The following is a 14,007-nucleotide window of genomic DNA, read 5'->3' on the forward strand; positions in this document are numbered from 1 at the left end:
ATTGGCCTCTCTTGAGCCAACACTGGCAAACGCTCCAAATTGTGTGGTAGTTTGGTGACAGGGACTAACAGAGGCTAGAATGAAAACCACCAGCTTAGCTTCACCTTGTAATCCTCTGATAGTACAAGATCCCTAAGGAGCAAAGAGTAAAATATATCCTATGCAATCTTTCATAATGTTTAATTTGGAAATTAACTTCCAGCAAATTAAAGTAAAAGAAAATGTAAAAGGGCAGAAATTTCTATTCAACTGAAAAGCCTATCTTTGAAAAAGAAAAGCACATCTTTAAATAATTTTCTACCTAATTTATCTAGTAATAACAGCTATCACAGCCCCTAATATGCCCAGACATTGTATCAGATGCTTTACTAAAGATTCTACTTAATCATTACAACCAGTCTATGAACTAAGTGCTATTTTCACAGATAAGGAAATTGAAACTGAGACACTAAGAAATTTCCCCAACTCACCCATCTTGAAAGCAGCAGATTCAAATCCAGGTCATTTTAGCTACAAAGCTCATGATCCTTCCTCCACACCTCACTGCTTACCCAAAACAGCAAATGTCACACCTCACTGCTTGCCCATTATAAAACAGCAAATGTGCCCCACTACATCACTCTGACTTAATTTAATTCATTTCCCAACCCAATACAAATTCTCAAAATCACTAAACCCCCCCTTAAATAAATTCTGCATACTTTCAGAGACAGTAAAATTATCTTTTCTAATAGTATTCCCCCAAAAAAAGAAAAAAAAAAAGGTGATATATTGGTTTTAAAGTAATTAACGTTTTCATCCTAGATACATTTTTAAGAATCTCATATAACAGAGATTATATATGCCAAGGTCTATATTAGACTAAATACAAAGATAAATACAGTCCCTGTTCTCAAGATCAGTTAAATCTAAAAGGAGAAATAGACATTATCAACTCATTAAAATATAGTCTGATACATGATACAGAGAAGGTAAGTACAAAGTGCTGTGGGGCACATTATGCCATTTGTAACTGTTGATTTGTTAATAATATTAACAACTGTATTGACCTAATTCACTATTGTATAACACATTTTATTCAAAGATTCCAACAAAGCTTTACTAAAGGCTCAACAGTACTTTCATTTATTTACAGCAAAATTTCTTCCTGCTCCAAATCCCTCATAAGTGTGTACAGGGCAATCATTATTAGATCCAAATTGCTGGTGGAGAAATAGTGGCTCAACAAAATTAAGTAGCTGACAGAACTCAGAAGAAACTCACAGTGACACACCCTAGTCCACCCAATATAAAATTCATTTCTCTATAAAAATCTTACTTAATCCAAAGTAATATTGACTTTAAAGACTCCTCAGATGAGCTAATTCCTCAAGAACCAGTTTGAACAAGTTCCATCAAATAGTCTGAACAATCTCAGCTCAACCAAACAGCAAAACAATTTCCAAAACCATAGGTAGGTGCTGGATACTGCTTTCATTTGAGTTAATTAAAAGTATTTGATCCACTATGGTGCATCTCAGTGTAAGATCTTTAAAAGAAAACAATCAATTAATCTATACAAGTTTCAGATAACACCCAATCTAAATGCCAGAGCTTGTGACCAGATTTAATGAGGCTCTGGACATTATTTATTGATTTATCCAAAATAAGGTTGTGAGTTTTTTTTTAATTTTCTTCTATGAAAGTAGTTGAATAATAAATAAGCTATCCACACCACCATCAATTCCCATTACTGATGTATTGAAATTTTTGTGAATATTAGGCAAAAACAAACTAAGTCAGAATAATTTATTATTCAAAATGCCAAACATTATGAGAATTAGCAATGCACGTTCTTGGGAGAAGGGATGGATAAATTTTACCTCTTGTTCTGTTTTTGTTTTTGTTTGTTTTTTTTTTCATAAGGATTTATTTACTTATTTTAGAGAGAGCTGGCGGGGAGGAGCTCCATGCCTAGCACAGAGCCCCATTTGGAGCTCAATCTCGTGACCCTGAGAGCATGACCTGAACTGAAATCAAAAGAAGGTCACTTAACCAACTGAGCCGCCCAGGAGCCCCTACCTCTGTTTTCTTAATGCCAACTACTTGGAGATGATAAACACCAATAAAGCAAATTCTACAGGCTTTTAATAGATACACCCATCTCAGGCTCTCCTCTCTGGTTTACCGGCAATACCATGGCTAGCCTTATGAATAAGCTAAGGAGGCATTATCTATTAATGTGAGCTTAAAGATGCCAGAAAGTCTCCAAGCCCAAACTAGTTTCTTCTCACCCTGTCTGCTGATTCCTGAAGCAAGCATTTCATTCTTTAACTCAATGGTTCACAGTCCTGGCTAATCCTTAGAATTATCTGGGGCACGTCTTTAAAACATTGATGCCATAGCTTCAGCCCCAGAGATTCTTATTTTAGTCTAGGCATCTGTGTTTTTTTCTTTTTCTTTCTTTCTTTTTTTTTTTTTTTTTTTTTTTTTTTTTTTTAAGAATGACAGGGGAGGGGCTCCTGGATGGCTCAAGGTAGGTAAGCAGCCAACTCCTGTGTTCAGCTCAGGTCATGATCTCAGGGTCATGAGATCAAGCCCCGTGTGGGGCTCCCTGCTGAGCATGGAGCCAGCTTAAGATTCTCTCTTCTCTCTCCCTCCTGAACACGATTTCACTCTCTCTCTTAAAAAAAAAAAAAAAGGAATGACAGGTGATTTTAATGGGTAGCCATGATTGAAAGCCATTGGTAGGATATTTGAGCAAATCTGAATAGATACAGGAGAAAGCAAGAGGATGTAAGGTAACTAAGAGAGGGAAGAAGCAATATATAAAATAGAGACACAGTATGGGGAGACTAAGGCAGTCAAACACAAGGGTTCCAATTTTGCCTTTGGCCAACCGTTCAGAGGGACACTGTTGAAACAGGAGAAGGAGGAGGAAATGCTGCTAGGAAAAAAATTCATGAAGATCTAGTTTCGAATCATTTTACCACTATGGACATAGAAACGAGTTCAGCTTAATTTAGACCACAAAATAAAGTCCATTCATAAAAATACACAAACATTTTTTAAGTATGGGAAAAAGAACATTTCTCAATTTGCACATAGATATATTTAATTGAAACTCAAAATAAGCCACATAAGTAAAAAAGAAATACTACCATTACTATTTTTCTTTTTTACATGTCCTGTTCCTTTTTTGTAGAAACAGCTCCATTAAAAAAAAAAAAACAAGTAGATTAACATTTTGAAATTAATAATAATAGCATTTAAAGTAGAGGATTTCCGACTTTAGAACAAAAATTTTTACCAAGGGGCACCCGGGTGGTTCAGTGGTTAAAGCCTCTGCCTTTGGGCTGGGTCATGATCTCAGGGCTCTGGGATCAAGCCCCACATCGTGCTCCCTGCTCGGCGGGGAGCCTGCTTCCCTTCCTCTCTCTCTGCCTGCCTCTCTGCCTACTTGTGATCTTTGTCTGTCAAATAAATAAATAAAATATTAAAAAGAAATTTTTACCAAAAAGAAAAAAAAACTTAATCTCTAGTTTAAATACCCAGTGTGTTTTGTGTGTTCTGTGCAAGCATTTTACTAGGTCTTGTGTTTCAGTAAAACATGAAAGTAATATTGAAACTTTTCATTTAATAATTTCATTCAAAATTCTGACCTTTACTATTGTCCAAATGAGGGACAGATGATTCGACATGAATTTAAACAAGCTTCTGATTAATTGTACAAATAAACTGTCTTATCTTTAAAAAAATGTTCAATTTTATTGGCAAAAATGCTTTTTTTCTAATTCAAAATAATAACTTTACTTTACCAGATACATTTTTATCCTGTTGTACAAAGGAAGTTATATAACAAAAATATCACTGATACTTTTAAACAAAATTGAAATCCTCATGATTTATAAAACAAGTTCACATAGCTTAAAATGTTTTTAATTCTACTTATTAGAAACTATAGGGGTGCCTGGCTGGCTCAGTTGATAGACTGTGGGACTTTTGATCTCTGGGTCATGAGTTCAAGTCCCATTTGTGTGTAGAGATTACTTGAAATAAAATATTAAAATGAAACTATAAAGAACAATTAGAGAGCAATAAAGAGGAAAATTTTGGCAAACTCACAAACAACACACTCTCTTATTATTCCATTTGGAAGAAATAATGAATATTGTACACCTGAAATAAAATACCAATTCTTTTTTGAAAAAGGCAAATAGTCCATTTGTTTTGCTAATATTTACATCATTAAATAAACTAAAGTCCTAAAGGATCCACTGCAGATTTCTTTCTTGACTTCTTTTTTTTTTTTTTAAGATTTTATTTATTTGCCCGACAGAAAGAGAACACAAGCAGGGGGAGTGGGAGAGGGAGAAGCAGGCTTCCCACTGAGCAGGGAGCACGATGGGGAGCTCGATCCCAGGACCCCAGGATCATGGCCTGAGCCAAAGGCAGACACTTAACGAATGAGCCCCTCTTTCTTGACTTCTTAACTCCTATTTGATTCAATGTTTTTCTTCATACTGCTTTTGGCAGTAGTAGTCTAGATCAGTAAACATCTCATTTATCTTAATACCTTTGCTAATAATAATAATTACTCTGAAATCAGATTGCCTGAGTTCAATTCCTGATTCCACTACTATTTCCTGTGTCATTACAAAAGTTATTTACTATCTCTATCCTCCATCTGAAAAGTGGGAATAATAGTGTCTATCTCACAGATTGTTATGAGAATTAAATTAGTTAATATACATTTAAAAACATCTTAGAAAATTGTCATAAAGCAGTTAGTAAATATTTGTGATCATTATTATCAGTTCAACACTTGTGGTATTTCCAAAAGAAATCAGCTTTCTTCCAGAGTTGCCATGGTGTCTGAGATACTATTTTTGCTTGTTTTTTTTTTATCTGAATATTAGTTGATTCTTAAATACTTGATTTGAATTTCTAATCAACTTTACAATAAACTAAATCCAAGTACATTGGTTTGAGGTAAGGGTTGGAGGCATATAATAATAATCTGAAGAGAAACAGACTTCAGAACTATAAAATCAAAGCACTGAATGGATACTAGAAGGTCATCTCCATTTCTTCCCTCTCTTCCCAATCTCCACACCTACCATCTCACACCTGTATCAAGAAGCTTCACCCTTCCAAGACCAAATGACACTATGGTAGATTTTTAATTACTTCAATAAAAGTGGATTACATGTCCTCCTGATTGAAATTTGAGGCAATAATATATTCAACAGAGCATGGGCCTCAGGCAAGGCAGATTTAGGATTAAATTCTTGCTCTAAGATTAACTAACTATACCACCATTGGAAAGATAACTTAAACATTTTGTCCAATTTCTTTATCTGTAAAAGGAAGCCAGAGCCCATGTTGTGGGGTTGTTGTAGAGAACAAGTTATAAGCCTTATAAAGCATCAAGAACAATGTAACTTAATATCACAACTATAGATAAAGATATACACAGATAATATTTCTCAGAATTATGTTATATAATCATAACAGTGATATATGCATTTTGTGAGGAAACAAATGATAAGGACAACTAATTTAAATTTAAAATGCCATTTGGAATAAATTAGAAAGTAATTAGTGATATGAAACATTTACAAAAATATTTTTAAGATACACCTGTACTTTGATTTCTGAATCTAGTAGAAAAAAGAAATATGGCTTTGAGGTTTATTTTAACTTCAAATTAAAGATTTCGTGATGAGGAATATACTTGTTAAAGCCAATATTTGCAATTTGTTTATCAAACCTCTTCATTATAGACGGACAGATGGCAATTAATATGTAGATGTAGTCCATGAAATTTTACAAAGATTCTTAGATTATTACCAGCTAAGAAAGAGTGCATTAAAATAAAACTAAATAGGGAATTATCTATTTGCTTGTTTTGTGTTAAGTCCCTGAGATTTATTCCAGTGAGAACAATAAGCAGAGAGAATGAAATAAAAAAGGCAGAAGGCCAAAGTGTCATAAATGCTGTTAAAGTATTCGATAAAAGCTATCCACTTGAGGTTCATTGCAACACATTGGGAAAAAAAATGATCTTCCCATATTTAGACACATGCGAGAGCAAGCCAAACACTCTGAGAAGATGTGATACTGTTATACAACACACAGAACCATATTTATCTTATTACCGCTACCTATGTGGCCCATAGTGTTCGTAGGAAACCTGATTTGATGTACATGATATAATGTTTGGAAGCCGCTCTGATTATTCTACCCTAATTAGCAGGATGTCTGGTAAAAGTCAGCAAACAACGCAATGCCTGAGTTTGGTACTAAAAACCAAGTCTTAAATCTCCATAATATTTTTAAAACAAACAAACTAGGACATGAATGGTGGGTTTTTTTTTTTTTTCCTGGATTCATCTTTTTAAAAATTTTCCAAGATCCTTCCAGTCGATACATAAGATAGGGCACATATTGTCAAGGATAAGTTGTTAAAGTGAATATGAAATGTGCTTCTCAAAATATCGTTTACACATTTACCAGATGGTAAAATAAACATGTAAATTGTTATCAAGTATACACTAAGTTTGTATTAAAATTTTATGCTCTGTAGCAAGAGTGTAAAAATTATCACATATTGTATTACTTGTTCACTTAATAGTTTATTAGCATTCTATAAATACTTTCTTTAAGAAAAAATGATATTTAAATGGTCAGGGGATTCATGGGATGCTAATCAGAATGAAAGAAGCCATGAACATCATTAGAATAGGGAGAATTATCTATTTTCCCTTATCCTTTCATTAGTCAAAGGTGAAAAGCACGTTTCCTTAAAACACCAATTAAATCCATAAGTTAATACAGTTAACTTAATACCTTTGCAAGATATGACATTAAGTAAGAAAGCTGATTTTATGGACATGTCCACCATTATACTGAGGATTACCAGAACATTCTGCAGATATAGTCTTCTGTTCATCATTGTTAACTACTACAATAGCATAAAGCAATTACTAAAAAGCACTGACAAAAAATAAGAAAATTAAATCTCTGTGAAGTTACTATCTTTTCAATTCAATCTAGGTTGATACTTCATGAATAAAGTTTTTGAATGACAATAGGAGCACATTATGGCACCTCCAACCTCCTTTCAGATTTAATCACAAGTTTTAATCCACAGCACTGACATTAGTAACTTCAGCCATTTGCCACATGTCATCGCTCTCCTGCTCTGTGGCCAGATTTATATGCAGCATGTTGATAAAAATGTGGTATTATTAAAATGTAATCTTTAAGGCAGAATTTCTAGAGGAAATCTACCTTTAGAAAGGATCAATGAGCCAATCATCAAAGCTTACTTAACATACCTCAGTAACACATGATTATTATAAAGGACAATGTTATCATAAAATTTAATGATAACATTAACTTTTCCACCAGAATAACCATCTCGGTTTTAGGAGGTCCTCGAAGTCAGGATCAGACCCCAAAGCATCTAGCCCAAGTATAAACTTTGCCTGAAGACTAGTGTTTTAAAAGAAATCCATAGAGAAAGGATCAGTGAATCACAATAGAGAAGTTCTTTGAGGTCACAAAGTAGCTGAATTTATTATTAAACTTGCCAGCTCGTGGTAATCAATAAACAACATGAAAAACTAGAGTTCAAAGACCTGTCTTCTTCTGCCAAGAAACCTGGAACCTAAAACTTCGAGCCATAAGAATTCCGTATATCAAATTCAGGACATCATGTCTTCCAAGAATAAAGCAGAATATGGAAGAACTTGTGCAATCTGGGATTTTCACCTGCTGTTTCCTAAAAAGCAGGGGACCAAAATCGCCGAGGAGAGTATTGTTCCTGCACTGGATTCACAACAACTGAGATATTGTTGGAGGACCCTCGGGAGTCACTGGAGGAACCAGAAGTCCAGAGGCCTCACTCTGCTTCCACATGCACATGTTTTCTATTCTGCATATCAACGTGTTTTGAAAAACAATTCTGTTATTAAAAATTTTTAAAGTATGAAGATGACTGCCCTTCTTGGGAAACAGAGAGACAAAAAAGTAATGATTTTTTGTTAGTGTTTCTTTCTTTCTTTCTTCCTTCCTTTCTTTCTTTTTTTTTTTAGATTATATTTATTTATTTGAGAGAGAGAGAGCACACAAGTGGAATGAGGATCAGAGGGAGAAGCAGACTCCCCGCTGAGCAAGGAGCCCGATGCAGGACTCCATCCAGGACTCCGCGATCAAGACCTGAGCCAAAGGCAGACCCTCAAAGACTGAGCCACGCAGGCCTCCCAGTGCTTCTTGCTATTGGATGTGTTATATTTTTTTAAGATTTTATTTATTTGACAGACAGAGATCACAAGTACAGAGGCAAGCGGGGGCGGGGGGATGGGGGAAGCGGGCTCCCTCCCTGAGCAGAGAGCCCTACGTGGGGCTCGATCCCAGGATCCTGAGATCATGACCTGAGCCGAAGGCAGAGGCTTTAACCACTGAGCCACCCAGGCGCCCCTGGATGTGTTATTTTAAATATGAATTATCCTCTGTTTCCTTCCGTTCATCTACTAGTCAAGAAAGTAGTGTAGATTATGTAGACTATAAAAAAATATATTTAATGTCTGCAATTTTTTAAAAAGTGACTTTTTTATTAAAAGCAAAATGTATAAGAAACAAGTTAAAGTTGTTTAAGGCAATGTAATAGTTTGCTTACACCCTGAAAGGGAAAAAGAAAGAGAAGTGGGTATTAACTAAATTCTACTTTACAATGCTTTTTGGTTTGTGTATGTAACAATTCTATCAGAATATTTTAATAAATCAATAATTTGCCATTCCTTTTTCTCATATATTAATGGTTTTGTTAAGCATGAAGAGAGATTTCATGTCTTATAATAGGTTGTTGGCTGACACAGTAATAAAACTTGTATAGCACCTCCCAATATCCAAAGTGCTATCATAAACATTATTTAATAACTAAACAGAATAAATGTTCATTTTTCTTAATCAAAAAGAAATCATGTAAATTCTACATTCTACCTTCAAATTTTTCAGCTTGTTCTAAAATGAAAATAACATTCCTCCCAAATCTTTAAAACTTAACAATCTAGAAAGGCATGTCACATTATTCCTATAAGTTTTCTTATACTGTCACACAATCCCATACCCCAGGATAACATACTCTCCAAAGTTATATGTTTTCTAGTTAGTACATACCTTCCTATTTTAGATGCCAATTTCTAATTTCATCAATACGATCAAATTTTTAATTATGTCAAGACTGACATAGTTGGAACTGCTAAGAGGGTGAGGAAACAAATTCTCATATACTTATGGAGTAACTGTAAATTGATACAGCCTTTAGCCCAGAAATTCCACTTTTAGGAACTTATCCAATAGACATCTAACACAAGTATACAGGGAGAAATGTACAATATAGCATTTTTTTTACAATAGCAAAAACCTAGAAACAACTCCATATACATTCGTAGGACTAGTTAAATCAGGACTAATTTATCCATACAATGTTAATAGTAAAGATGTTAAGAAGAGTAAGATCAATGTGTACTAGGTTAGAAATATAGCCTAAATACATTGTTAAATAAAAAATATAAGTTGCACAACAGTACATATGGTTTCTTCTAATGGAATTCGTAGTGAAAGTCAGTTATATTTAATCAGATTGGGTTATTTCCATTTAATCAGAGGCCCAGTTTGTATAAACCTACCACTCAAAGTGTGCCATTACTTGGCACCTAGCCTTTCCACACTTACCTTCCTTTTACCTCCTCTATACACTTTATTTCTCAAACGTGAAATAGTACCTCTTTCCCAAAAGACCTCTGCTTCTCTCCCTCCCAGACTTGGCTTAAGGCTTTCCTTTTTTTTTTTTTTTTTTTTCCCTTCCCTGTTCAGAATGTCTCTGCAAATCCAGGCTCAACAAGTATCACATTCACAAAGCCTTCCATGATTCCCTCACCTAGGTGGAATCAGACTTTCCCATTGTCCCAGAGGATTTTTACCTGTGCTTCTGTTCTAGAACTCATACTCACCACTTTTTATCTTATAATAGAGTCTTTTCACAAATCACAAAGAATCCATATTTAGTTCATCCGATAACCTCTATGATGCCTTATAAAAACCTTAATCACAGTCAGCAATCTCAACAAAGCCTTGTTAAACTAAAATAATCAGATCAATATAGAAAGTTCTTGTTACATCAGTTTAACTTAGATAAAAGAATCCCCAACCTTTCTGCAAAGAGGGGCTACTTTACATTTTCAAAGTTGGGAGTGCAACAGAGTAGTAGAGAGAAAAGAAATTCATCTGAACTGTAATAACCCTAAACGGAGACAAGAAATGGAGGTATACTACTATCCATCACTACTCTCCTCTCAACTGGCAATCCACAGGAAAAAAAGAGAAGTGACCAAACAATCGTTTTTGAGATCTATCAGGGAGGCTTTTGAAATAATGGCAGGGAGATCCCAAGGTTTGGTTCAGGAATTCCTATCTTAGAGAGTTCCCCTTGCTAATTCTGTACTTACTTAGATCCCTATGAAATGAACTATTACAATGTTGCATTCAGTTTGCAATAAAAATAAACTAAAATCTCTCAATTAATGGTAGTTTAAGACTGTAAAAAGAGCAAGGATAAATAAAATTCATTAGTCTAAAGATTTCATTTTAGAAATATTTGTATCCTCCTTCTTGCCAAATTGCATTCACTGATAAACAGATTTCATTTTTACCATAAACTTCCCTTTTTTGTTATCTAGTAAAAATAAGGAGTAAAAGTAATCAAAAGATTGGCAGATGGAAGCAAGTGAGAAGCAATTCACACAGATAATTCGGAAAGAGGAAATGTCTGATTTTTTAAAAATTGACTATCATTTCTAGAAAGTATGTTAATTGGACAAACAAAAGAGGTATAATTTATACAGATAAAACTTGGAGACCTCATAGAATTCTAACAATCTTACTTTACTCTCTTAAAAGGCTCAATACAGTATGATTAGAATAATGAAATCTAGTTTCAAAAAATGTATAAAATTTAAAACAAGTAGTAAACTAAAAACTGTGCATTTGTTCTCTACTCCCTTTACCATTTTTCAATCTGGGTACACTTCTAAATTTAGGAATGAGCTATAAATAAGCCATGGTCAGATGACTGCCTGGTTTCTTGAACATTAATAAATACTTAATTCCAGCACAGATGAAATACTGCATTCGGAGAGGTGGATAGCAGGCAGTGTAAAAATAAGGAGAATCAATAACTTTAACTTTTCTTCTTCTTGCTTCTCTTTTATTTTTAAATCTCAGAACTTGGAGAAACAAACTGAATTGTTTCTATGTGACAAATACTCTATGACTTTTCTAATATCTCAAGCTCAGCAAATCCCCAAATACATTGAACCAAGGTTTTTCCTTTTAACCTTTCACTCTTTAGCCATTTTGATTCCTAGGACTGGTGAATTTTTGTATTCTAAGTGATATTTCTCAGCAAAAACACAGATCTCATTTCATCTTATCCTCTAGTTATGGTATAACACTTCTATATATAAATATTATGTAAAACACAAGTCCAGATCAATTTTTACTAAGTTATTATTCCTGGGGATAATAATAGCAAATAATAACTCTCCACACTTTAGTGGATTCTGAATCTAAATGAAGCAAAATATAAGGTTTCTATGGTATTTCTATTGCGATATGCTTAATACAACAAATTCTCAAATACATAAATTAATCCATGACTCAGTTTGATGGGTGATGTTCATATCATGACTCAAATGGATGCAACCACTTAAAAATGAATGACTTGGGAGATTGCCATGGACTATCTGAGTAAGTAAGCTGCTTATATCTGGCCTATATTAAGGGGAAGAAATCTTTCCATCTGATACATTTTGGAGGTAATCCCTCATATCCGAACTGAAATATGATACATGGCTGGCATTGCTATACTGAATTCCCACCCTATAATTCTGTATTTGTTCCATGGATTAGGACTATTTTGAATACTCTGGCATTTATTGTTTTGAGAATGATATCAGATGTCAAACATGCAATACTTCCGGATGATCTTTCAATTACAGTCTCTCTAGATAAAGGCTACCTTATGGATGACTATAGAGTTTCCAGAGACAGTACGAATCACCATGTTTTAATCATGATAAAGCTGGAGGAGGAATACAAATGCTTCTTCTATACAGAAAGTAAGAAGACAGAGCTCTTCAGGTCACTTTTCTCTTGTAGTCAAGGGCATAAACTGCCTGTTCTAAAACATGACAGTATGTGTCACAATGTCTAAGAAAAACTAGAAAGCTATTTGAAAATAGTTACTTTTAAATCTATGTGCTTATTTTTATTTTTAAGAAAGTTGCCATTACCTGAGTCCCTAGGCATGAAATTACAATAACTAGGTAGTTTGTCACCATAGTTAATAGCTGTAAAACCGAAAAACAAACAAATCTTCTACCTTTTCTTTCATTACAAAAACATCAACCAAAAAACCTCAAACAAACAAAAATCCTAGGAGATTGGTCCCCAGATTTTGCTGCATGTTGCAATCACCTAGCAATCTTTAAAAAGTACTGATCCCTGGCTCTCACTACCAAATACTCACATTCTGATTCATCTGGGATAGGGTGTGAATCTGAGCATTAAAAATTTTTTTTTAAGATTTTATTTATTTGTTTGACAGAGAGGCAGAGAGGCAGGCAGGGGTGGGCAGAAGCAGGCTCCCCACTGAGCAGGGAGCCCAATGGGGGTTCCATCCCAGGACCCTAAGATCATGACCTGCGACCAAGGCAGAGGCTTAACCTACTGAGCCAGGTGCCCCTGAGCATTAAAAACTTTAAATTTTTAAAGGTTCCCTTGCTGATTCTAATGTAAAGCCACTGACCTAAAGAATATAAGAACTGCTGCTATCCTCCCGCCCCCTTCCAGCTGTGCCTTGGTGTCAAGAAAGGGAAAGAGGCAATTCATGCAAAGAACCACACCAACAAGTATGGGCCTGCTTATCCCCAATTTCAATAAATCAGTATGCTTGGAGTAGGTATGCGTGTGTGCATGAAAGAGAAAAGAATGAGGGGGGCATGGTTGGCTTAGTTGGTAGACCACAAGACTCTCGATTTGGGGGTTATAGGTTCGAGCTCCCACATTCGGTGTAGAGATTACTAAAAGACAAAACCTTTAAAAAAATTCTTTAAAGAAGAGAGAAGAATGGGAGATGCCTAAGGACAAATAAGTTAGGTTAAATCTTAAATAAAATCTAGCAATCTCAAAGAGACAGAATTTAAAGATGTTTTTCTAATATGCAGATCATAATGGAAAGAACATTGTAAAGGACATTCTCTCAAGCCTTTCCCCCAAGCATCCTTTATGCCACACATTCAAGCAGGTTATCAAACAAGAAGCAGCTCACTCTACTTTGCTAATATGTATGGTCTGCCATTCTAGAAAAGAAAGATTGGAACACAGAGATACAACAGGAAACTGAGGACAATCTATGCAAGTCTCATTAACATCATCACTGTGACAATGTTTCTTACTTTGAGGCACTGTCCATCAGAGAATCGTGAAATAAATTTACAAGGTCATAACCAGAATGAAATTAAACATAAAAGAAAAACCATCAGAGTGTATCAAATGATCATATGTGGCAAAGGTATTTTGTGAAATCTTTGTGTGTGTATTCATCACTGTGAGTCTCAGTTAAAAACTTTGAAAATCACTGCTTTCGAGGTTGTTGTACCCTAACTCAGAACATTGGAAGTCAAGGTACAAGGAAATTCAGAGGTCCACAAAAGGCAAAGTTCCTTAAAACTGAAAAATACCTAGAACATTTGATTTATAATTTCATTTTACAAATGATTGTATTGAAAATCACAGAAGTAAACTGTCTTATCTGTGTCCAGTGTTTTCTGCTATACCTTAGGAGTCAGGTTCTTTTGAGACATATATTTTCAAAATAAATTGAATGCAGGTATCTCACATACTAAACTGCCATGGCACTAACGACAAGTTTTCAGTCATATTATGTGAACATTTCTG

The sequence above is a fragment of the Martes martes genome (assembly GCF_963455335.1).
Source record: "Martes martes genome assembly, chromosome: 3".
In the NCBI taxonomy this organism is placed as follows: domain Eukaryota; kingdom Metazoa; phylum Chordata; class Mammalia; order Carnivora; family Mustelidae; genus Martes; species Martes martes.